Genomic DNA, 7429 nt, shown 5'->3' with positions numbered 1-7429 from the left:
GGGCCCTCGCCCTGGGGCTTCCGCCTGGTGGGCGGCAAGGACTTCAGCGCCCCGCTCGCCATCTCGCGGGTGAGTCCCCTCCGCCCGCGCCTCAGGCACGGGGAGCCCTGGGGGGCGGGCAGGTGCCCCGTGCGAGCCCGGCTCCGCGCTGCGTGGGTGCAGGCGCGTGTGGGGCCGGCCCCGAGACCCTCCCGCCGGCGGTGGCGGGGTGCTGCGAGGTCTGCCCGAGTGGCTGTCAGCCCGCGCCGGCTCCAGCCACCCATCAGCGAAAGCCAGCTCTTTGCTTTCACTCGTTTGTTACCTAGAGGAAAAATATCAAAACACTTTCCCCGTAGCCACGCAGTGCGACTTCCCCCCCACCCCCCGTAGCCACGCAGTGCGACTTTTTTTCTCTCCCCCCCAGAGCCACGCAATGCGACTCCCCCCCCTTGCAATGTGATCTTTCTAGGTTCTTTGCAATAGGACTAAAAGTGATCAAAAAAAAATTTAATGCTATTTTTACCATGATTTGTAATCATTGGGTTTACCTTGTGACTCATTTGCACACCAAACCATGCTGATGTTGGGGGGCATCCTGCAGCACCCCAAAAGCATCTGAAGGGAACCCAGGGTGCTACAGGACCTTCTTTCTCTCTCTTTTTAAAGCCAGGTCCTAATGATTTAGTTCCTTGTTTGAGGTCTGAGAAAGTAAAGCAGTATGATGTTTTCACCTGATAAGGGGAGGAGAGCTTTGCCTTCCCTTATTCACATGATGGAAGCACAAAGAAAGTGACTTTGGACAGCTTGGCTGGCAAACTTGCTGCATTGTGCCAAACTTTCTCTCTCTGCTACACTTGCAAAGCCTGTTTATTCAAATAGGGTTTCAAGGATATGAGTCGGGGCCAGAATTTACCCCGCGTGTATTGCAGGCTGAAATATTATATGTTGCATAGCTGAACTCAAATCGATTCATCATCCTGGCTGTTATCCAAAAGTCGGGTTTAATTTTCTGTAATAAAAAGTCTGGCCTTCTGAGTCAAATTCATTTGGGAAGAGCATTTGTGCTAAATATTATGATAAAGCTATTCTTTTTGTGACGAGGAGGGTTGCTGTTCTTTGTTGCAATGAGGAGGTTGATGTGGGATGCTGTCTACACATGTACAGTAGCATTACAAATGGATTTTTTTCCTTCTGTATTTAGCATTACGTCAAGCAGCCTTTTTTGAATTAGCACAGTTGGATGTTAACTATCTTATGTATTCTAGTCTCCTTTTCCCCATGGGCAGTTTTACTTCAGTTAGCATATTTTAGTAAACTATGTAATACATTTTTAAATTGAATAATAGAATAATATATAAAATATGGTTGTCAACAGTGGCAATGGAAATAGCTAGGGGCAGTTTGAGGAGCATAGCATCAGTGGGGAAAAAACCTTATTTCTGAACTCTTCTTTGTCTTTCAAAGTCACTATTAAAGGTAAGTTTGTAAAGTATTAACATGTAGGACTGGTATAAGTGAAATCAAAGTTTCTAATCACAGGAAATCCTACTGTGCTCAGTATCTTAAAGAAGAAACCTCTTTTTAATTATTTGTAATACATTTGACACATGATATTAACAATTATGTAATTCTTGTTTCAAGTTTTTACCCAAAAAGAACTGTCCTGTGGTCTGCTCCTGATGGAGTGGCACAGAGGTTAGGTCCAACTCTTACTAAGGAAAATGCAAGCAACAGTAATGAGATCTTTCACTGAGAAGATAAGACAGTGTGTTGGGCCCCGCACTAGTCAAGTACACACTTACGTATAGTCCCACACAGGTGTATTTAGAAATCACTGTTGAAATACTACTGCTAACTATTTTTCATGCACGTATTCTGAAATCCTTACAAACAGAATGTGTGCAAGTAAGCAATGTGATGGCCTGAGTGTGATTCTTGTTCAGTTTGCCACCTATTTAGCTCAGTCCTGCAAGATTCATGGTGCTCTGGGTTACCAACACTGAAATCGGTGGGAGCTGCAAGAGTTTTGACCCCCTACAGGATAGACCCTCTTCTGGTCTTGCCAGGATCTTTTTCATGTGGTTGTGTGCTCGGTAGTAAATGTTGTACTGAGACATATAGGCATAGTGAGGAGAAGCGATGGTCCCACCTTTACATGCATGTGGGCTGTCTTTTCCCTCACTAGTAGCAGGTGCTGCAGAAGAGGATCAGTGGGTACCCTGGGTTTGACAGATAGCTATGGAAATGGATCTTGTTTGTCTGGGCTTTTTTGTGGGAGGTGATTTGATGTTGTTTTTAAGAACCACTTAGTTTGCAATCAGTAACCCCTGCCTTCAAAATTACAAAGCTTTACATGTTTTGTTTTGTTTTGTTTTATTGTTTTATTGTTTTATTTATTTTATTGTTTGTTATCAGCTGTTTCAATGACATTTGTTTGTTTGGGTTTTCAAACCCTGTGGGATCTGGGTTTTCCATTTCCTATGGAAAACTTGGATTTTCCCTTTTAAAGGAGAAAATCTCAGATTTTCCCCTTAGAAGTGGGAAACTGCAGGTTTCCCCTTGCAGGCTGGCAGCGTTCCAGCCTGTAAGGAGTTGTCTGGGGCTCAGGGGAGCGGGGAGAGGGCAGATGGAGTCACAGAGTGCCACATGTGTGTGCGTCCAGCCAGGCAGGGTGGTGGGAGCAGCCCTGGCCCTGGATACAGGTAAGTCTATGGGACAAGGGGGTTGGAGGGCCAGGGCTTGGGGACTGTCCAGGCCGGGGGGCTGTGTGGGAGTTTGCGTGCCTGTGGGTGCTTGCCAACGCTGGAGGCAGGAGTCTGGGTGCTGGGGCTGCAGTGGGGAAGGGGGGTCTGATGCAGCACTTGGTGCTGCTGGTGAGCTCAGCTTGGCATTGTTACCAACAGGGCCCGCCTGGAGGTGCCTGTCCCTCCAGCAGGGGAAGGGAGAGCAGAGGGGGTCTTTCGGGGGCAGCAGGGAATTGTGTGGCCGGAAACACAAGCAGCAGCCGGGACACCACATGCTGCCCATTGTGGCTGGGGTTGGGGTTGGGGTTGGGGCTGAGGCACAGTGGGGAGGACTGGAAGTGTGGCTCTGGCTTGGGCCATGCTGTGGGCAGCTGGAAAAAGGTGAAGGGCTCCAGGCAATCTCAGTTCTGCCTGTGGTGGCTGTGGTCACTCCCACTCATGTGGGAAGTGGCAGAGCAAATCTGGTCCAGATGTGGGCTGAAGGGAGAAGGAGGGGATGCTAGTGGCACTGCCCTGTCCCAGGCTGGGGCTCCTGCACTGCGCCAGGCAGCCTGGCCACAGCGCCCCCACCCCTGGGTAGCATCTCCAGGCTGCATGTGGCCGCTCCTACCTCTAAGAGCGTGCGCCCTGGCCCCTGGCAGCCTGACCATGCAGATCCCTGCTGACCCACAGGACCCACTGCCCCCAACGGGTCCCCTGCCCCCTTCCCCTGCTGCAGTCTTGTGAGTCCATGCAGGGCCAGCTGGGGGGTCCCCTCAGGCAGGGGCCTGAGCATCAGGAGTGAGGGGCACTAGCAGGGCAGCACGAGTGGGGAATTGTGGTTTGGGAGTGAGGACATCAGCATCACCAGGAGGCTGTGAGTTAGGAGCAGGGGCACCAGCATATCAGGGCTGCTCAGCACCACAAAGCAGTGGGGTGGGGCACAGCTGCAGCTGGACCTGTGTCCTGTTGAGCAAAGGGGGCAGGGGGAGCGCTGATCTTCCAGTACCAATAAAATCGTGCGTTCAACCTGATACATGCATACATATATCTATATCAATATCTATAGATATATATGTAATCGCTTCTCGGCCTCTCGAAGGCTCAGATCGAAAACATTTACTCTTCTATCTGTGTGTGTGTGCTCACAGAAAAATGCAGATTTAGGGGATTTTTATGAGAGAGTTTGTGATTTTTGAATTGGAGAATCCCTTGTGAATAGCAGTTGTCTGAGTTTTGACTGTTGCTGATGAGGAATGAACAAACGTCTCGGATAGTTGTCTGTTAAACATACACTGGACGTACCCTGAGAAGTAATTGCCCTGCAGGCATCAGTTCAGATTGCATGTAGTTTAGTAAGTCAGCTAGCCTCCCCCACCCACCTTCCCCCATTTATTGTGTAGTTTATCACCACTAAGCATGTAATCATCTCAGCATTCATAAAATGTTTCTGTTGTGAGGGCAAAGAAGCTTACATTAGGGAGCAAAGTGTACTTTGTTACTTTTGAGACCGAGGTGTTCCTGTGTTGAAGTAGGGCAAGCCATAAAACCTGACTCTGTGCAGGCAGCTGGTTTTCCAAAATCTGATCTGATTCAACAAATATAGGAGCTGTGATTGTGGTTTATTGACCTTACTCAGCACCGATGATTGATTTACTTTTTTCATGAAGAGGAACACATGCAATGAGTAACTTTATGGTATTGTCTCTTGTTTATGATGCCTGATGTGTGCCCTAAATATCCAAGCTTGCATGGTGTTGAACTCTGCACTGTCAAAGTGAACGATTGCTCAGCAGCTTGCAGGATTAGGCCCTAAAATATCAGCACTAATTTTTGCATTATTGCTTTTAGGAATAATATCTGAAAATGGTCAAAGAAGGACTTTACCCATGCATTTGGTTGAATGGAGAGCTTAACTTGGTAGCAGGCTGTACTAGGATGTGGATGCTAGACTCTTGAGCTTAGATGTGTATGAATTGCTTGCTGTATCTGTTATTGCTATTAGACAGTTGTTGTACTTGGGCAGGTTTAATAGGACATTTTCAGATCAAACTGGGCTGCGCTATAAGACTTAGTGGAGATAAGCTTTTATGAAACCAAAGGGCAGTGAAAATGCCCCTATGTTACCCCCTCCCTTCTTAAATTTCTGTGGAAAGGCATGTGGTTTTGATGTTTTTCTTTCTTTTTTTTTTTTCCCCCTCAGCCAAAATATTTCAACATTCTGCTCAGACAAGGGAATAGATTAAATTTAAATCTATTAAACTGAACTGACTGGTAAGGAAAAACGAAACTAGTATACTTCCTTATCCCAAAAGAGAGGGCCAGAACCAAAGAACAATTCGCATTACCTAAAATCCTTAGGTGGACTTCACTGCAGTCCAAGAAACCCCTGCTTAGTGGCTCTCTAAATCGGGACGGGACTGTATGCAGTTATAGCCTGCGCCAGCTGACATAGCTGTCTTTTGAGGATGAAGGCAGCGTAGAGTAGAGACAAAAAGCCTACAGAGAATGCAGTAATCCTGTTCAAGGCCATTAAGCAGGCTGATCTTTTTGGCATTGTTGCGCACTCCTGTGATTTATTTATTTTTTACTAGAGGTTTCATAATGTTTGGTGGGTTTCTTAAACCTTCCACTTTGTACATTATTTTCTGTTACCATAAATTTAGAAACTTAAGTTTGATATCATGGCTTAGAAACCAGGAGACAAAAATGCTGATCCCGGAAAAGGTTCTGAGTTATTTTTCAAAATCCTGAAAGTTTGAAAAAATTAAGAAAATTGATAAGATTAAGAAAATAATGAATTGAGGGTTCTTTTTAAAGACAAATCTGGGTTTGCTTATAGTGTTTGCGCCTGTGCACCTACATACTACTGCAATAATACAAACTTGATCATTTATTCGGTCTGCCAGTTGCATCCCTGTAGCTAATTGCCCATGATGTCATCTGTTCTCACTCTCCTTTAGGCTTCTGGGTGTTTTCATAGCTTGCTTTTTGCTTCTCCAGTGCTTCTCCAATGTAACAAGAGCCCTGATGTTCTCCTCAGTTCTGTATGACTTTAAAATGCTTATTTTTCAGCTGCAGAAATTAGAGACATAGTATACAAAACATTCAAATATATTGTTGGTTCAAATCTTTCACGTATGTATACAGAAGTTCAAAAAAACTTACTTGCCCCCATAAAACAAATGGGGGGAGGAGAGTTATGTTTGCAGTATTTGCCCCATAAAACAGATAACTTTCATGGATTTTGTTTGCTGAAAAAATGTCTGGGTTTGAATCTTGTGGGCATGTTCACAGCCTGTAACAGGAACTTGTGTGCAGACAGGGGGAGGATTTCAAGAGCTGATGCACTATTTTTTAGCTTGACAATGATGTCTCCCTAATAGCTCAGGGCTGAATAATTTGGTTCTGACTCCTACGTCAGGACCAGACCCAAGCCATTTATCTTCTACGTGTGTGTGTCCTTTAAATCTTCAGCAGATAAATAATTGGTTTTTTTGCCTATTAGTAGACTGCCATGGAACAGAATAACTTCTGCCTGGAGCAGCCCGGTCCCTGATTTGAATGCAATGTGGAGGTCTGTCAGCACTCTCAGGCCTACAGCAAGCACGCTGAAAATAGCGCTCACCCAGCGTGAAGATGAGGAGCCTTTACAGCCGCCCACTTCCCAAAGTCTATTTATGCAAATGGGATTGCAAAGCTGGAAATGGAGGCAGACTTTGGCCTTCACGTTTTAGTTCCACTAAGGCCGACGCCAGTTCAGCCCATTGTTTTCAAGCAGTGAGGTTCAGACAGTTGTCCATTCTAGAAAAGTTTACATGATTGCTACTCTCATATATTCTTGAAGTAGATTTGTGTTCTCTTGAAAACCCCTATCCCTCTACCTCTTCACCGGGTAGAATGGCCTGGTCCTTCAAGGCAGCGAGCAGCAGGAGGTGGATATTCTCAGAGGTGGGTAAAGAGCTGCACTGCACTTGTGGCCATGTCTGTATAAAGGTGGTTTTGGGAGGATTTCCGTAACTCCAGTGCTAGATCACTGTCGGGAGGCTGGAACTCCTGCCTGCACATACAGTTCATGCTTGGGACACTTTTTTTTTTTTTTAATAATACGATCTTACTGCTTCTGGTTTTAATTTAAATAAATAAAAGAGGATCAGTGACAGGACAGCAGACTTGGGAATACATGCTGGTTTGCTAGAAGGAAGAAATACTTCAGTTCACTCTTTCTCTACTTTCTGTGAATTGGCAAGGCTGGGTTTGCTCAGCAGCTTCAGACATACCTTGTACTGAAATATGCCATGATGTTTGATTAACTAGTGTCAGCACTAGAATAGCAATGCAGTGCCAGGAATGGCATTGCTCACTAGAGCTGTCTTCTGAGCCACGAGAGCAAGCGCATGAGTTTCATGAGGTTTCATACCCAGCTTTACAATCCAGTAGAGCTGAGCTAAGTACATCTTGTTCTCTTCCTTCCTTTTGTGACACTCAGAGGCAACAGCTGCTTCAAGCTGGCCTAATGACTTGACAGTTATTGTGATAGAAATGAGATTTAAGATTTAATTAAGTATCTGGTTACTGTCAACTGCTGCTGCTTAGTTGATCAGTCTAAGAACTGCAGATTGTATGAATAGCGCTCTGTGGGAATGCTGTTGTACTTCCAGCTCATAGTTCAGATTTCTTTGATGCTTCATCTTTTCCAGCAGCCTCGATGTAATAATAGAAACAGA

At 45.6% G+C, this 7429-nt stretch overlaps 1 protein-coding gene across 1 annotated transcript in view; it reads left to right on the top strand.

Moving 5' to 3' along the window:
* Nucleotides 1–6: 6 nt before the first annotated feature.
* PDLIM4 (PDZ and LIM domain 4) overlaps nt 7–7429 on the top strand; it is an 88198-nt gene continuing 80775 nt past the window's right edge. The window contains exon 1 of the mRNA XM_019535044.1: nt 7–69. The gene's annotated coding sequence lies outside the window, so the exon portion shown is untranslated. The remainder of the gene's footprint in view (nt 70–7429) is intronic.

Source organism: Crocodylus porosus, unplaced genomic scaffold (genome assembly GCF_001723895.1).
Source record: "Crocodylus porosus isolate Cpor-Errol unplaced genomic scaffold, CroPor_comp1, whole genome shotgun sequence".
Taxonomy (NCBI): domain Eukaryota; kingdom Metazoa; phylum Chordata; order Crocodylia; family Crocodylidae; genus Crocodylus; species Crocodylus porosus.
This window is presented reverse-complemented; position numbering and strand designations above follow the sequence as displayed.